The sequence below is a fragment of the Mobula birostris genome, chromosome 5, assembly GCF_030028105.1.
Source record: "Mobula birostris isolate sMobBir1 chromosome 5, sMobBir1.hap1, whole genome shotgun sequence".
Taxonomy (NCBI): Eukaryota; Metazoa; Chordata; class Chondrichthyes; order Myliobatiformes; family Myliobatidae; genus Mobula; species Mobula birostris.
Window position 1 is genome coordinate 193,896,743 of NC_092374.1, and position 14,764 is coordinate 193,911,506.

At 44.5% G+C, this 14,764-nt stretch overlaps 1 protein-coding gene and 1 long non-coding RNA gene across 6 annotated transcripts in view; one reads left to right on the forward strand and one right to left on the reverse strand.

Annotated features, from left to right (window-relative positions):
* LOC140198189 (discoidin domain-containing receptor 2-like) overlaps window positions 1-14,764 on the forward strand; it is a 147,121-nt gene that overhangs the window by 64,433 nt on the left and 67,924 nt on the right. The window contains exon 1 of one of the 5 annotated variants that reach the window (XM_072259202.1): window positions 1,347-1,551. The exons of the other annotated variants lie outside the window; for them this stretch is intronic. The gene's annotated coding sequence lies outside the window, so the exon portion shown is untranslated. Of the gene's footprint in view, window positions 1-1,346; window positions 1,552-14,764 lie in introns of those variants that run through there. 5 annotated transcript variants of the gene reach the window in all.
* Window positions 1-14,764, reverse strand: part of LOC140198190 (uncharacterized) — a 46,864-nt gene that overhangs the window by 28,730 nt on the left and 3,370 nt on the right. The window contains exon 2 of the long non-coding RNA XR_011886135.1: window positions 9,439-9,560. This is a non-coding gene — a long non-coding RNA (uncharacterized lncRNA). The remainder of the gene's footprint in view (window positions 1-9,438; window positions 9,561-14,764) is intronic.

The following is a 14,764-nucleotide window of genomic DNA, read 5'->3' on the forward strand; positions in this document are numbered from 1 at the left end:
AACTTACATTTGCATTTCTGAAAAAAACAATTCTCTGAAAGTGACTGCAGAGGTTGGAGGAGTCTTAAAGAAGGTGTTTTGCCTGCTTGCCTTTACTAGTCACAGCACTGAGTTGGGAAGTTATGTTGCAGATTTACAAAACTTTGTTCTCTGTTTCATCTGTTCTCGGAATGAGGCTTGCTATTCCAGAACATCAGAGATGTTCTCTTTTTTCAAAGAATGGGGTTTCCCTTCAACCAGCAACTATGCTGGCCTCACCTACATCTCCTGCATTCCACGCTTATCTGACCTTACCCTATCCTCTCACTGTCATAACAGGGATTGGTTTCGCCTACCACGCCATGAGCCTCCGCATTCAGCACATCACTCCTAGGGATTCCACCACTAAGTACATCTTTCTCTAGCCCACCCCTCCACTTTCTGTAGGGATCGTTCTCTTGCTAACTTCTCCTCTCCACTTATCTCCCTGCAAGTGGGACAATTACTACACCTGCCCATGTACCTCCATTCAGGGCCGATAGACCTTCCGTGTGAGGCGTCACTTCACCTGCCTCGATAAAGCAGCCAACATAATCAAAGACCCCACCCCCTGACATTCTCTCTTCACCCCTCTACCATCAGGCAGAAGATACAAAAGCCTGAAAGCACGCATCACAGGCTCAAGGACAGCTTCTATCCCATTGATATCAGACTCTTGAATGGACCTGTTGAACGATAAGAAGGACTCTCAGCTTCACAGTCTAGCTCGTAATGAATTTGCACTTTATCATTTACCTGCATCACTTTCCGGTAGCTTTTGCATTTTGTTTTGTATTGTTATTGTTTTACATTATTCCAGCTCTTAGCACGGTGTAATGATTTGATCTGTATGAACAGTATACAAGACCAGCTTTTCACTGTACCTCCATAGACATGACACAATAAACCAATACCAAAAACTGTCCTCTCTTGAACCACTGAATTGTCGGTGTTGGATTTCTCACCAGCACCACAGTTTACTCCCAATAAGGAAAACGGCAGTTGCGTGTTGCTGTCGCTTTAAGAGCTACTCCTCTCACGCCAGCTTCCAGGGAAGTGGGCGTCGACAACACGCACGCTCGACAGGTCTGAGTAGGATTTGTTACCTCGGTGAACCTGATTCTGAAATCTTCTTGGAAGGTTTGGTTAGTTTGTGCGAGAATGGCTGTGGGCGGGAGTAGTGGAGGAGGGCAACGGAGGGAAAGAGTGAGATAACACACGCACTTTCTCCCATAAACAGAATCTGTTGGGATAGAGGGGCGGGGCCCATGAGCGATAGCCGGAAAACCCATTGGCTGCCTCCGCCCCAGAAACAGGACAGCATACATTATGTTAATGAGCGAGCTGGAATTCAAGAGTTAGGGAATGGTTTCACCTCGGCGCTCAGGCAGTTGTGAAATTCCAGGCACTTAACTGTGAAAATCCTCTTCCCCTATCCCGGGACGGATAGTGCGAAGTCGTGGGAAGGGACCGAGATTTTTCTTTGCATTGGGTGTCCGAGAGGCGAAGGCTTGCTTTTTGATCTACCTCCAGGTAATTAGACTAGCGTAACTTTGCAGAGAAGCGTTGAAAACCTTTCAAACTCTTTCGCTCACTAAACGCCTCAGCTCGCTCTGCATCCACGCTGCCTCCGTTTATTATCGAATTCGGGGTGGATACAACTCCTCGATGGTTGGAGAGGTGAACAAATTTGAAATATATCACAAGCATTATTAAACATCTTGGCTATTTTTTAAGCGCTAGAGCGCAGTAATTAAAAGTGCATTCGTTTAGTGGGTGTGGAGTTTGCTTTCCTTCCTTCCAGCAGTATTCTTTTAATCCAGGTGTTTTAAAGGGAGTGTTTACCCACAAATTTCAAAGGACTTCATAAAACATTGGTGGTAGGTAAATTCCTGGGGGGGGGGGCGGGGAGAATTTTTTGGGATTAATGTGCCTAAGAATTAATCAAGTGACACTCAGCATAGTTTTGTTATGGGAGATTCTGTGCGATTTAACTTGCCTTGTTTTAAAGTGTTTGCATGAGAATCAGAATCAGGTTTAATATCACCGCCATGTGTCGTGAAGTTTGTTAACTTTGCGGCAGCGGTGCAATGCAATTCATGACAAACATTGAAAAAACGAGTTACAGTGTATGAAAATTAAATAGGTAAATCAAGCTGCAAAAATGGAAATTAAAAAAAGTAGTGAGGTAATGTTCATGGGTTCAATATCCATTTAGAAATCGGATGGCAGAAGGGAAGAAGCTGTACCCGAATCGCTGAGTGTGTGAGCCGTGAGGCTTCTGTACCTCCTTCCTGACGGTAACAATGTGAAGAGTCCTGGGTGGTGGGGGTCCTTGTTGCAAAGCAGCTTTTCTGAAGCACCGCTCCTTGTAGATGCCTTGGGTATTATGGAGGCCGTGCTATATATATATAATACACACACACACCCAGTGCAGCCAGTTAATGCTGTCCGTAGTACATCTGTGGAAGTCTTCGTGTGTTTTTTTTTGATGGTTGATATAGTCTATATGGACTTAAATCCTTCGACAATCTTCTACGTTGGAATTATTAAGTGCATCCTGGTCACCTTTCCGTCTGGCAGAAACTGGGCAAATAATCTATGCATGGAAAGCTCCCTCTACTATGGGGGTGGGGGAAAATGACTAAGGGATACCAAACATCGCCCAGAATCTTATGCTGGAGAGTAGTCCTTGGGTTGAAGCCCCAAATGAAAGGCAGCTTTTTTGACAACCCAGCGCCCAGCCCTGACAGTATCAGAAATACTTAGTGGCTGCTTTATTATGTGACACCTGTACCTAATATGTTAGAGATCTTCTGCTGTTGTAGCCCTTCCACTTTGAGGTGGTACGTGTTGTGCATTCAGAGATGCTCTCTGCACACCATTGTAACGCGTGGTTATTTGAGTTAACCTCACTTTCTTGTCAGCTTGAACCAGTCTGGCTAGTCTCCTGACCCCTCTCATTAATAATGTTTTCGCTATCTGCATGCATTTTGTTTTTTTACACACCATTCCCTGTAAACTCTAGAGACGATTGTGTGAAAATCCCAGGAGATTAACAGTTCTGAGAATCTCAAACCACCCTGTATTGCACCAATAATCATTCCATAGTCATCGTGGCTATCCCTCGAGGTCGAGGATGATGGACTTCGTTACACAAAGATCACATTTCTTCCCCATCCTGATATCTAGTCTAAACAACAACTGAACCTCTGGACCATGTCTGCATGCTTCTATGCATTGAGTTGCTGCCACATGATCAGCAGATTAGATATTGGCATTAACAAGCGGGTGTACCTAATAATAAAGTGTAATAGCAGAAAAATGTTGGATCACTTGGGTCAGGCAGCAATCATGGAGAAAGTTGTCTCTGACTGTGATGTTAGATGTTAACTTTGGAATTGGTTTATTATTGTTACATGTACTGAGGTACAGTGAAAAACATTAATTCACTACACAGTACATTGAGGTAAAACTATTACAGAATGCAGAATAAAGTGTAACAGCTATAGAGAAAGCCCAGTTCAGGTAGACAATAAGTTGCAAGATAAGGTGGAATGCAAGATGACGAATCTATCTGAGACTTGGACGAAGACGCAGAGGCTTGTAACCTCAGCCAGATTCATCATGGGTGCTCGTCTCCCACTGTCGTGGATTTCTTCATTAGGTGATGCCCTGAGAAGGCGGTTTCTATCATTAGCCTACTGCCTGTTATGCCACTGGCATTTAGGGCAGCAGTGAAGGTCCTCCGTTCTTCACTGCTGTTGTGTAACACTTTTGTTTTACCAGTCAGGGTTGTTAGCCTTGAGTTGAACCCCCAAACCTGGAGGACAGTGGACACTTGGAGGACCCGTCATTAAGGATCCTCACCTTCAGGGACATGCCCTCTTCTCAATCATGTCATCAGGGAAGAGGTACGAGAGCCTGAAGACCCACACTCAACATTTTAGGAACAGCTTCTTCCCCTCTGCCATCAGATTTCTGAATGGGCCATGAACACTACCTCACTTTTTCATTACTTAAATTTTAATATTTCTTATTATAATTTAGTCATTTTACTGTATTGCACTGTACTGCTGTGCTCATGACATGCCATTGATCATAATGTCTTCTACTCAGCAGATACCTGACCTGCTGATGCTTTCCGCATTTAATGTTTTTATTTCATATTTTAAGCTTTTTGTATTTGTATTCAAGGGATCTGGATCATGTGCAGGCAAAGAGATTAGATTGATTTGATGTCGTGCTTGGAATAGATATTGTGGGCTGAAGAGCCCATTCCAAATCTCTACTGTTCTATGTTCTGTTTTTCACAAACTAGGAGTGTTGACCTGGGTTCAAGGGAGTGATAAAATTGGTAAACTGGTGTATTACAGTATTATCACTTGTACAGAAGTACAATGAGAAACTTTGTTTCGCAGTCCTTCCATGCAGATCATTTCACCACATCAGAACATAGAGGTAGCATAAGGGGAAAACCGTAAGGAAAAAGAATAAAGTCTCAGAAAAAGTGCATTGCAGGCAGATGATAAGTTGCAAGGGGCATGACGAGGTAGATTGTGAGGTCAGGAGCCCATCTTGTTGTACAAGAGGTCAAGACCTTCAGACTAAGAGGAGTGAGTGATACTGAACTGTAACATAGTTGAGTAAGGTGCTTTTTTTTAAAACCAAAATGCTGAGGACTTAGACAGTTGGCACATCTTGGGAGTGGGGGGGTCAAAGGTGAAATGTGGTAAAGTGGGGTTTCTTGTGGAAGATATCATAAGAGTAAAATGAACCCTTAATGGATTAGATTGACATCATGGTGAGTGTTGAATGATGATACAGACAAAATTATGTAACCCTCTGACTTAACAAGGTCCTGGGGAATTGGGGCCTCTGTTTCTGGCCTATATTCAAGGGCAGCTGTGCCTTCAACTGCCTGGGCCTTGGGTACTACAGTTCTCTCTGTCTCTGTCTCTCCTCCCTGAAAGTATCCTGCAACTTAAAATTTGTCACAATATGTTGTCTTAAGTCTTACATTCTCAGTACCTTGAAGATGCTTTTTCTCGGAGGTTTTCCAGGGTTAAAAGAATGCCATATACACTCAGTGGCCACTTTATTAGGCACACCCGTAAACACATTCATTATTCAAAGTAAACTTATTATCAAAGTACATATACATCATTACATACAATCCCGAGATTCATTTTCTTGCAGGCATGATCAATAAATCCAATAACATGAAAGATCACAGCAACAGAGCGGACAACTAGTGTGCAAAAGACAGCAAATGGCGCAAATACAAAAAGAAAGGAAAAAAAAACAATAAATATTGAGACCATGAGATGAAGAGTCCTTGAAGGTGAGGCCATAGATTGTGGGAGCGTTCACTGATGGGGTAAATGAAGATATCCTCCTATGGTTCAAAGGCCTGATGGTTGAGGGGTAATAACTGTTCCTAAAGCTGGTGGTGTGAGTCCTGAGGCTCCTGTCCCACCTTCCTGATGGCAGCATTATGACCTGGGTGGTGGGAGTCCCTGATGATGGATGCTGCTTTCCATGTAGATGTGCTCAGTGATGGGGAGGGCTTTACCTGTGATGGACCAGGCCATATCCACTATTTTTTTTGTATGATTTTCCATTCAAGGGCACTGGTGTTTCCATACCAGTAAAAACACTCTCCACCACACACCTGTAAAAGTTTGACAGTGTTTTAGATGTCATGCGGAAACTTCGTGACGTCCTAAGGAAGTAGAGGAGCTTTCTTCGTAATTGCACTTGCGTGCTGGACCCAAGACAGGTCCTCTGAAATGATAACACCAAGGAATTTAAAGTTGCTATCTTCTCCACCTCTGAACCCCTGCAGGTGACTGCCCCATGGACGTCTGGTTTCCTCCTGCTGAAGTCAATAATCAGCTTCGTAGTCTTGCTAGCATTGAGTAAGAAGAAGTCTTAGTGGCACCACTCAGCCAGGTTTTCCATCTCCCTCCTATATACAGTTCCATCAGTCAACAACAGTGGTGTGATAGCAAACTTAAGTATGACATTGGACGTGTGTTTTGCCTCATTATGTGTAAAGCGGGTAGACCAGGGGGCTAAGCACACAGGCTTGTGGTGCACCTGGGCTGATGGAGATTGTGGGGAAGATGTTGCCAATCCAAACTGACTGTGGTCTGCAAGTAAGGAAATTGAGGATCCATTTGCACAAGGAGGTATTGAAGCTTATTGATTGGTCTTGAGGGATTGATGGTATTGGATTGCCAAGCTGTAGTTGGCATCCTGATGCATGCATCTTTGCTATCCAGATATTCCAGAGTTAAATGAAGAGCCAATGGAATGGCATCTGCTGTGACCTGTTGTGCCAGGTGGCACAATGGAGCATATCTAAGTTCCTTTTCAGCCAAGATGTGTCTTTTCATTAACCTCTCGAAATATTTCATCACTGTGGATCTAAGCGCTACTAGACACAAGTATGCAAATATCTAATCAGCTAATCATGTGGCAGCATTACATTGCATAAAAAATCCAGACATGGTCAAGAGCTTTAGTTGTTCAGACCAAAAATCAGAATGGGGAAGAAACGTGATTCAAGTGACTGAACGTTTAATGATATTGGTATCAGACCGTGTGGTTTGAGTATCACAGAAATGGTGGATCTCCTGGGATCTTCACACACAAGTCTCTGGAGTTTAGAGAAAGGTACAAAAAACAAAAAAAAAATCCAGTGAGTAGCAATTTTGTGGGTGAAAGTGCCTTGTTAATGAGATGGGTCAAAGGAAAATGGCCAGACTAGCTTAAACTGACGGGAAGGTGACAGTAACTCAAGTGACCACATGTTAAAACAGTAGTGTGCAGAAAACTATTTCTGAATGCACAATACATAGAATATTTAAATAGATGGGCTACAGCAGCAGAAGCTCACAGCAGGTTCAACTCTGTACCTAATGAAGTGGGAAGTGAGTGTCAATGCCAAACATTCTTGTTTTCTGAACACTATGTGCTTTGAGCAGTTGGAACAATTTCTGCAGAGCTCCATGGAAATCCCCAGTATAGTCCAACTCCCACTCCTTCTATGGGATACTTGTTCAAACTCTTGGGATCCCATCCCAAAAGCACCCAAACCATCTGCTACCCAGTGTTCTGTAGAACTGCGAGTTGCTGCTGGCTTCTCACTGGGTCTGGGTTGGGAGCAGTTGTGAAGGGCTGGCACTAAAGTGGAGAGTGGGCAGAGGCACTGACTCACAGCTTCAGAAACCCAGGTACAATCGTGGCCTCTGGTGCTGTCTGTGTGGTGTTTCCTCCCTCTGACTATGCAGATTTCCCCCAGGTGCTCCAGTTTCTTTCAACATCCCAGAGGTGTGCAGCTTAGTAGCCTAATTGGCGTGGGTAGTAGGACCTGTAGGGAATAGTTGGAAAAGTGTCAGAGAATGGGGAACTGAGTTTAGGAATATACATTCCACTGCTATCTGTAAGGGGTTTGCACGTTCTCCCCATGACCGCATAGGATTCCTCTTGGTGCTCTAGTTCCCTCCCACATACAAAAGGTGTACAGGTTAGTAAGCTAATTAGTCAAATGGGTGTAATTGAGCGGTGCAGGCACCTTGGAGTGGAAGGGCATGTTATCCCTTTTTTGTTAAAGAAAAGGTTGCTCTTTTTAATTTACAGTGTGAAAGATCATTCAGCCCATTGAGTTCATGCCAGCTCTCAGAACTTGCGTACTGTTTACTGACCCCAGGGATAATTCACAGTGGCCATTCAACCTACCGCATCTTTGTAACATGGGAGGAAACTTACATGGGGCGACTGCAAACTCAATGCACTGCCGAGCACCAGATCAAACCTGGGAGGTAGTACCACCAGCAGCTGCATTAATGGACTGAAAGACCTTCTGTGTTACGAGAAAAGTTAGGGAGCTGTGTTACTGTGCTAGCGACAGTGGATTTAATGATATAGACTGTGTCCAAAGCTAATCGCAGTACCTGGGAATATTAATCTATTCTATTATGTAATCTGATGTTTTCCCATATGCATAGATATTAAAGGAAATTGAGAGCCTGTTGTGGTTTTAATAGCTCGAGATGCAACATTATGAACCAAACAATTGCTGGTTTGTAAGCTATTGAATGAAACCAGTTTTGAAGAAATGATTAAGTCATAAACTTGAAGAGTAATCCTTGGCAACGAATTGAGTTCGGAGAAAAACCATAAGCTGCAGGAGCAGAATTAGGTCAATCTGCCCATCTAGTCTGCTCTCACCAATATTTCTTTAGCAACCCTATTTCTCCTGACTTTTCCCATGAACCCCAACCCCCTCCACTACTCAAGAAACTATTAATATATACCTTAAATACACCCATCTACTTGACCTCCACAGACCCTCTGTGGGAAAGAGTTGCACAGATTCAACACCTGACTACAGAAATTCCTCCTCATCTCTGTTCTAAAGGGACTTCCCTTTGGGCTGAGGCTAATGCTCAGGAAAAAGAGGGGATTTTATTGAAGTGAAGTTTGCCTAGTGTGAGTACAGAGTTGCTGTTTTCCTTGGCTGGGGTATCTGGATTCTGGAGTCAAAATCCTGGACCATTTGGGACGGATGAAGTGAAATCTCTTCATGGGCATCGAATGTGAAGAATTCTGTGCCAGTGAAACCCAGCTGTTGATAGAGGTAGATAGATTTTTAGGTACCAGGTGAAGCTGGAGTTGGTATTGGAAGGCAGCAATGAGGTGAACCATTTTACTTAATCAGTCAAGAATATGTACATGAAGTGTTGTTGCACGAAAGCAGTATCTATTTATCAGGGACCCCGAGCACCCAAGGGATGCTATCCATCAGGAAGAAGGCATAGGAGCCTCAGGACTCACACACCAGGTTCATGAATGGTTATTAACCCTCAATCATCAGAATCCTGAACCAAAGGGGATAACTTTACTTGCCCCATCATTGAAATGTTCCCACAACCTATGGACTCGCTTTCAAGAACTATTCATCTCATGTTCTTGATACTTATTGTTTGTTTATTTATTTATTACTATTATTTCTTTATTTTGGTATTTGTAGAGTGTAATGTCTTTTGCACAGTGGTTGAATGCCTAAGCTGGTGTGGTCATTCATTGATTCTATAGTTTTTATTCTATTATGGATTTTTGTATGCCTGCAAGAAAAGGAATGTCAGGGTTGAATATGGTGACATGTATGTATTTTGATAATTAATTTATTTGAAACAATTACTATAAGTTGCAATAAGAAATATAAAATAGATAAGTAGTGCAAAAAGACAGCAAAATATTGAGGTAGTGTTCATGGAACATTCAGAAATCTGGTGGCTGAGAGGAAGAGGCTGTTTCAGTAATGTTGTATAGGTCTTTGGACTCCAGTACCACCTCCCTGATTGTAGAAATAAGAAAAGGATGGTGAGGGTGCTCAATAATAGATACTACCTTCTTGAGTCATCTCCTTTCGAAGCTGTCTTCAAGATGGTGGGGGCGGCATCTGACCCATGATGGACCTGGGGTATTGTGGGCAGTTTTGTCACCCCTTTGATAGGAAGGGCATCGTTAACCTGGAAAGAGATCACAGAAGATTAATGAGAATGTTGCCAGGATTTGAGGGCCTAAATTACAGGCCTGAGTTGGGCAGGCTAGGACCTTATTCATTGCAATGTCAGAGACTGAGAGGTGTATAAAATCATGAGGAGTATAGATGGGTGGATACAGTATGTTTTTCCAGTGAAAGAGACTAAAGAACTGAAGGAATAGATTTAAGGTGAGAGGGAGAAGATTTAAAAATGACCCGAGGGATGTGTTTTCCACTTGGAGTGGTCCATATATGGAGATGCCAGAAGAAGTTGTTGAGGCATATACATTTATCAGCATTTTAAAGGACATTGGGATAAATATAAAGATAAAGTTTAGAGGGATGTGGACCAAATATGGGTAAATGGGACCCACCTTGGTCAACATGGTCAAGCTGGGCTGAAGGGCCCTTTTCCTTGCTGTTTAACTCTTGAGAATCTGGGATGTGTTTTTTTTCACACAAATTATTGCTGTGTTTACTTTGTGTGTCAGGTCGAAACTCGTTCGACTGTGAACGTGTTTCTTCTAAGCCCTCATACGTGGTTTTGGATCTTTCCGAGTGAATGCCAATTGCCACAGGCGAGTAAGATAAGGCTAACCGCAAGTTTACATCCACAGAACAGCCTGGAGACAACAATGCTGTCTCCTTGTATCTCCTCCATCTCTGTTTTTCACCTCGGGCATCCTGTGATTTTAGCAGAGGCATTAATCTTCTCCCCTACTGCTTCCAGCTCGTAGTCAGACCCCAGCCTGTATCTAACAGAGGGATTAACCCTCTTCCCCCACTGCTTGCCATTTACATTGGCTCCCAGCCTGTAGAGAGCAGAGGAATTGATCTCCTCCCCCAACACCTCCCACTCATAGTCAGAACCCAGACTGCACAGAAAAGGGATTAACCCTCTCACACACTCACAGTCAGACCCCTGCTTGCAACCAGAGCAAGAGATTAACCCTCTCAACCAGCAGTACCCAACCTCTTCACCAAGGAGGAAGAGAATTCATTTCGGCTGGCTGAAGGAGATGGAAAGAGACAAGAGACTCCCTTCCTTCCTCAGTCCAGATTCCTCTGTTATCTTATCGCCTGTTAGCCCAAAGACCATAATCTACCATTGTGGCAGAGCACCCCCTGCCCCCCCCCCCCCACAGCAGAGCTAGTGAGGGACCTCCTTACCACCAAAGATGCTCTTCTTCAATATGCCTCCCCTTCCTGCACCTGCTATCATGGTTTGTAGTTTACTGTGCACAAACTCTGAACTGACTTGTACTGAACTATGTATGAGATGATGAGGGGCATTGATTGTGTGGATAGCCAGAGACTTTTTCTCAGGGCTGAAATGGCTAATACAAAGGGACATAGTTTTAAAGTGCTTGGAAATGGGTACCAAGGGGATGTAGGGGAAAGTTTTTCACACGAGCAGTGGGTGCATGGAATGCATTGCCAGTGGCGGTAGTAGAAGTGGATGCAATGGGGGCTTTTAAGAGCTTTGAGAGAGGTACATGGAGAAATAGAGGGCTATACGGTAGGGAAATTCTAGGCAGACTCCGGAGTAGGTTACATGGTCGGCAAAACATCTGAGGGCAGAAGGGCCTGCAATGTGCTGTAAATTTCTGTTTTATGACCCCACGATATATGGAGTCACTTTCAAGGATGCTACTATTCATGTACTCTGTATATTTATTTACTTTTTTATTTGTAATGATTTGTCATCTTTTGCACATTGCCAGTCTTTGTGTGCAGTTTTTCATTGATTATTGTAGTTTAATTTTCTTGCAGGTATTTATAATTAATCTCAAGGTAGTATACGGTGACATATAATTTGATATTAAAATTACGTTGAACTTGAACTTTGATTGTTTGTCGCCTTCACTGGGTCTGACATTCTTTTTTAAGATGAGTTTTTTTTCAGTTTACGCAAGCTCGGAGCGAGTACAATAGGATCCCACGGGCAATAATGACCGGGTGACCTGCCTTGTCTTTATTGACGCTGTTTAAGGGTTAACATTGCACCCGAGAGGGGTTGGAATTCTTTTACATCAGAGTTGCAGTTAAAATCCTCCAGACTCCCCCAGCCCGAACCATAGGGACTGCCTCAGCTTTTACGAGGCCTGAAATGAACCGCCCCTTCCCACCCCCCAAGGTGAAGAAATAGGAGTGGAGGCTGCGGGCGGCGAGGAGAGGGGCCCGACGCTGAGTCTAGACGGCTCAGCTTCAGCGGGTTAATAATTAATGCTTCACCAACAGAAGAGGCTCACGCTGGGAGCGCAAACAAACAGGCCTGGTGGCCGGTACGGACACAGAGATACAGAGAGCAGCCCTATCTGACAGAGAATTGACCACGGAAGAGTTTCACACTACTCGCTAATGCGCTGATTGTCGAGAATCGCAAATTCCTTAAAGAATGTCGTATTACCTGCAAATTAACTGCGGTGGATTTTTTAATAATGATTTCACTGTCTGATTTTCGGATGGTGGCTGCTTTTTAATCTCGGTAATGAGGACTTGGCAAATAGGAGCAGACTAGGCCGCAAAGCCTGACGGTTGCCATGGTGACAAAGTTTTTGCCTGCTGCTTGTGTCCTGCTCCGCGAGAATCGGGATTATTATCACTGACAAATAGGTGAAATTTATTGTTTTGTGGCAGCAGAACAGCGAAAATCATAAATACTATAAATTACAGTATAAAGTAAATACTGCAGAAGAGGAATAGTGAGGGAATGCTTGTGGACTGTTCAGAAATCTAATGGCAGAGGAAAAGCAGTTCCTAAAACGTTGTGTCTTCAGACTCCTGTAACTCCTCCCTAATGGTACTAATGCCAAGAGGGCACGTTCCAGATGGTGAGGGTCCTTAATGATTAAAGCTGACTTCGTGAGGCACTGACTTTTGATGGTGGGAGGCTTAGGCCTATGACAGAGAGGACTGAGGCCACACTGAGAAGGCAAAACTAAAAATAACATTGTTTTCCTCACATAAAATGTTCCCATTTCAATCGGTCTCAGCTAGTCCCTCCAGTATCAAGGTGAAGATAGGAAGGAAGCTGCTCAAACCCCCTGCCCCACTGCACTGGATTGGTTGACAGCTGATCTTCTCACCTTTGTGCCATCTCCTACTCCACTTAATGGAAGCCCAAACCAGTTGAAGAGTTTATTCTTAGCAGCTCGGATTTAAATCAGGGTCTCGGCCGATTCCCAGAGGACTGGTGTAAAAATCTAGCTGGTGGCAGGCAGGAAGTTCGTGCTGTCATCTGTTGCCTGTGGCGGGTGTGGACCACAAGATCCTGTGCCAGAAGACCAGATAAAAAGTGATCCTTCCAGATCTGGTGGGAATTCCTGACTTTTCACTTCATTGAATAAAATTCAACAAAATTCAGGAGGAGGAAACCAGAGATTCATGAGCCAGTCCTCATTGCAGGATCAGAGGTGGGAAATGAGTCAGCAACTTTTAAATTTCTCAGTATTATCATTTCAGCAGACCTGTTCTGGGCCCAGCACTTAAGTGCAATTATGAAGAAAGCATGGCAGTTTACGATGGTTCAGCATGACATCTAAAACTTTAATAAACTTCTATAGGTGTGTGGTGGGCAGTATATTGACTGGCTGCATCACAGCCTGGTTTGGAAACACCAATACCCTTCATTAGAAAATCTTACAAAAAGTAATGAATACAGCCTAGACCAACATAGGTAAAGCCCTTTTCCACCATCGAGCACAACTACACGGTGCACTGTCACAGGAAAGCAGCATCCATCATCAAGGACCTTCACCACCCAGGTTATGCTGTCTTCCCACTGCTGCCATCAGGAAGAAGGTACCCACACCACCAGGTTCAGGAACCCCTCAACCATCAGGCTCTTAAATCAAAGGGGATAAGAACTCAACTCCACTTGTCCCCTCACTGAACTATTCTTATTTTCAAGGACTCTTCATCTCAGGTTCTATATTTATCGCTTTTTTTGTATTTGCCCAGTTTGTAGACTTTTGCACACTGGTTGTTTGCCCTGTTTTTGCAATCTTTTGTTGATTCTATAATGTTTATTGGATTTATTGAATGTGCCTGCATGAAATGAATCATAGAGATGTATATGATAACAAGAATGTACTTTGATTATACATTTACTTTGAAATTTGAATGACTTGCACTTGTGGTCAGCACTAATGTCATAAGCACAACTGTCCTCTTTCCTCCTCTGGGACCTGGTGTGGCAGTGGGTCACACACTTCCCCCGCTGGGACTGATTCTTTCTTGTGCCCTCTTTCTCCATTGGGACAGATCATTTATACACAGGTTGTGTTGGAGGGAACTGCAGGGACAAAGGCTGGATGGGTTTGAGGATCACGGGGAAACTGAGCTGCCAGGGTTTAGAAACCAGGTGGACTGAGGGGATGGGGCGCTGATAAAGGCAGTTCAGGCTAAGGTATGTAGGGGAAAAAGATATGGGCAGTGTCTGTGTAGGAGAGTGTTTGAGTATCTTGGTTGGACACTTTCTGACACTGCCTCTCCATGCTCAGTCCTAGAGGGGGGGGGAGGGGATGCTTGGACCCAATGCCCTAGAGGAGGAAGAGGACAGGGTGCAACCCTGGTTCCTGGAGGTCGGGGTGGGGGGGGGGGGTGCGAGAGGACAGTGTGCGACCCTGGGACTTTCATCTTGGAGGTGGGGAGAGGACAGTGTGCAGTCCCAGGTGGGGGATGGAGAGGACAACATACCACCCTGGTCCCAGGAGGTTGGGGTGGTGGGGGTGGAAGAGAGGACAATGTGTGAGACTTTGGTTGCAGAGGGGTGGAGAACAGCGTGCGACTGGGCTATGGAGGGTGGGGAGAGGACAATGTGTGACCCGATCCCCGGGCGGGAGGGGATAGCATGAGACCCTGGAACAGAGGGGGAAAGAGGGGAACAGCATGCATTCCCAGTCCAGGAGGGGTGGAGAAGAGGACCCACTGTCCCACCCAGTCCCGTTGCCTATGTGACAGTTTGTGTACACATACACTACACCATCAGAGCCTCCTGTGACAGTAACTGCAACCCATTTTAACGGAATGCATAGACCCACCTGTCCTATTGACAGGCGAGGAGAAGAAGCATACCCCTTTCACTCCCCCCACCCGCCCCAACCTGAAGGGAGGAGGACTGCGGCATTGATTGCCTCAAGGTGCCTGTGTGCAAACTCCCTCTCTCACGTGCCTTGTTGCTGATTA